This window comes from Schistocerca piceifrons, chromosome 2, assembly GCF_021461385.2.
Source record: "Schistocerca piceifrons isolate TAMUIC-IGC-003096 chromosome 2, iqSchPice1.1, whole genome shotgun sequence".
In the NCBI taxonomy this organism is placed as follows: Eukaryota; Metazoa; Arthropoda; class Insecta; order Orthoptera; family Acrididae; genus Schistocerca; species Schistocerca piceifrons.
Window position 1 is genome coordinate 318547338 of NC_060139.1, and position 3359 is coordinate 318550696.

At 45.4% G+C, this 3359-nt stretch overlaps 1 non-coding gene across 1 annotated transcript; it reads left to right on the forward strand.

Annotated features, from left to right (window-relative positions):
* The first annotated feature begins 2739 nt into the window (after positions 1-2739).
* On the forward strand, positions 2740-2814 carry Trnat-ugu. The gene has a single exon. It is a non-coding gene; the product is annotated as a tRNA-Thr (tRNA).
* Positions 2815-3359: the final 545 nt, after the last annotated feature.

Here is a 3359-nt window from a genome sequence, read left to right on the forward strand (position 1 = left end):
GTCGGGACATCGATACTGTCGATGACCTCCTGAATGGCTGTTTTCAGCTCAGCAATGATTTTGGGGTTATTGCTGTATATCTTGTCTTTAATATAGCCCCACAAAAAGAAGTCACACGTGTTCGGATCCGGAGAATATGGCGGCCAATCTAGGCCCCGCCAGTGTCCTCTGGGTACCCCAGAGCCAGAATGCGGTCCCAAAAGTGCTCCTCCAGGGCATCAAACACTCTCCTGCTTCGATGCGATCGAGCTCCGTCTTGCATGAACCACATCTTGTCGAAACCTGGGTCACTTTGGACAATGGGGATGAAATCATCTTCCAAAACTTTCACGTACCGTTCGATAGTCACTGTGTCATCAAGGAATATCGGATCGATTATTCCGTGGCTGGACATTGCACAACACATAGTTACGCGTTGAAAAAATGTTTCAAATGGATATAAGCACTATGGGACTTAACATCTGAGGCCATCAGTCCCCTAGACTTAGAAATACTTAAACCCAAACTAACCTATGGACATCACACACGTCCATGCCCGAGGCAGGATTCGGACCTGCGACCGCAGCAGCATCGCAGTTCGGGACTGAAGCACCTAGAATCGCTCGGTCAAAGCGGCCGGCCTTAGTTGAGAGTGAAGAGACTTCTCGATCTCGAAATGCAGATTCTCAGTCCCCCAAATACGCCAGTTTTGGTTACTGACGAATCCATCCAAATGAAAGTGGGATTCGTCACTTAAACAAATCATTCAGTCCATATTATTTCCCATCATCCACGCGGCCAAGAGTGCAGTTTGAACGTCCTAATGCAAACAGTTCAGAAGTTATGATAGTTTTATTTCATATAGTTCAATAATTGTAACCCTGTAATTTTACACAGAATATTTAAATTACGTAAAATTTACTCTTTATCTTTCCAAATGAAATACTTGTAACTGACAATTGCGGGAGGAAACTAATTAGAGTACTGAACACATGGCTGATAATTCATCCTGGTTACCAATACATACGTATTATTTATCAGAATCAAGTCTTTACACTACAATAATTACTCGGCTAGCACTTTCAGCAAAATAAACTCAATGCAAATTACCTTTTTCCAAATGAGCCGTCTCTCTACATAATCCTCCTCAAAATCATGCTTTATCGTTAGTTACACCTCAGAGAGGATCTGTAATAAAGTTCTGCTGTCTGCGCGGTACGTCTGGCATCCAAACTCCTCACTCTGCCGTGACACAACAAACACTCTTCATCTCTGGCCGAAAGCTGCCTCCCTTGCTAGCCCGATCTCTACTCAATAATAATAATAATAATAATAATAATAATACAACCTTTGGTAGCCAAACAATACGTATCACGCATGCTTTCGGCCATGCAGACGCGCTCATAGTGGCGACATTCCAAATGAACTGTCAAATATATCAAACAAACTGTCGTTTCTCTTGGTATACTGTACACTCCTTCTATAATCATTTTTCTAATATACACACATTTCACAGAATCGAAAACTTATGCAGTGGAATATCTATTCTTTCTGCAAGTTTATTAACAGGGTGTTACAGACTAAACATGAAGGTAATATAATCTGTCTTCATGTAAGAGGCCTTGAAAACAGTTGCAAAGCCACAAGTGACGTACCTCACCTTTTCCTTAAAAAGTTAAACATGGAAAAGGTGGCTTAGGTAAACTTAAATATAAAACCGCGTGATACTCCTTTGTTTCTTTTAAAGTGCCAACTGAACTAAACAATACCTCACATTTATCGTTTCATACAGTGACATCTTTGTGTATTCAAATCCTCTGGCAGTATTAATGATGTCCGTAGTTTATGCCATTTCCGATTAATACATGCCAAATATCCACCACTTAATCACAGGATTAACTGCACGTTTTTTCGCCATTATTGCACACGTTTTTCCTTGTTACTTCATGTTCGTATACCTATGTAGGAGAGCTTAATTAGGTCACTTAAAACAGAGTCGATACACTGTGTCAGTATAAATGACCTAGTGGATCACGTCAAAAGTTTCAGGAAGCTGTTCACGAAAGGAGCTTTTGTAATACAGATGTCACAACCTCAGAAAAGCCCGGCGATATGTATGAAGACATGCAAAGGATCGCGCATTTCACTTAGATTAGCAGTTGAACCACAGCACCAGAAAATATAACGTATTGCTTAGAAATAGGCGGAAAGATTCATCATTTTATTAACGTGACTCCTGAACAATCGCTGTAAATAGTTAGGCCCATAAAATACCTGGAAGAACGCATACGGAGCTGTTTCAAGCTGTGCGGTCGCGTTAAGCCAGTCGTGGACAAGACAGAGCCGGACTAAGATTTAATAGAGGAATGATCAAGAAACGCACCCCGCCCGCGAAAGAAGTGCTATACGAATCCTTCTTTCGATGATACCTGAGTATCACTCATTAACCCAGGACACTTAACTGATAATTAGAATTATGTTAATACCTTAATATTAATACTTTAATATTAATACCTTCAGCTGAAGGTCGCGCGGTTCCAGACTGAAGCGCCTAGAACCGCTCGGCCACTGCGGCCGGCTTCTGTGCAGATGCACACATATTCCCCGAACTCATACGGGACTTGGTAAGAATGTCTTCCACGAGTAATGAGTGTGTTGGGGTGGGACACTACGAATGTACTGTGTGGACATGCAAGCTGAGAATGTGGGTCTCGCGGGAGGCGTGCGCGAGGTAGTCCCTGCAGTCGCACTATCCTCTTTGCCCTCGGTAGCTCAGATGGATAGAGCGTCTGCCATGTAAGCAGGAGATCCCGGATTCGAGTCCCGGCCGGGGCACACATTTTCACCTGTCCCCGTTGATATACACTCCTGGAAATGGAAAAAAGAACACATTGACACCGGTGTGTCAGACCCACCATACTTGCTCCGGACACTGCGAGAGGGCTGTACAAGCAATGATCACACGCACAGCACAGCGGACACACCAGGAACCGCGGTGTTGGCCGTCGAATGGCGCTAGCTGCGCAGCATTTGTGCACCGCCGCAGTCAGTGTCAGCCAGTTTGCCGTGGCATACGGAGCTCCATCGCAGTCTTTAACACTGGTAGCATGCCGCGACAGCGTGGACGTGAACCGTATGTGCAGTTGACGGACTTTGAGCGAGGGCGTATAGTGGGCATGCGGGAGGCCGGGTGGACGTACCGCCGAATTGCTCAACACGTGGGGCGTGAGGTCTCCACAGTACATCGATGTTGTCGCCAGTGGTCGGCGGAAGGTGCACGTGCCCGTCGACCTGGGACCGGACCGCAGCGACGCACGGATGCACGCCAAGACCGTAGGATCCTACGCAGTGCCGTAGGGGACCGCACCGCCACTTCCCAG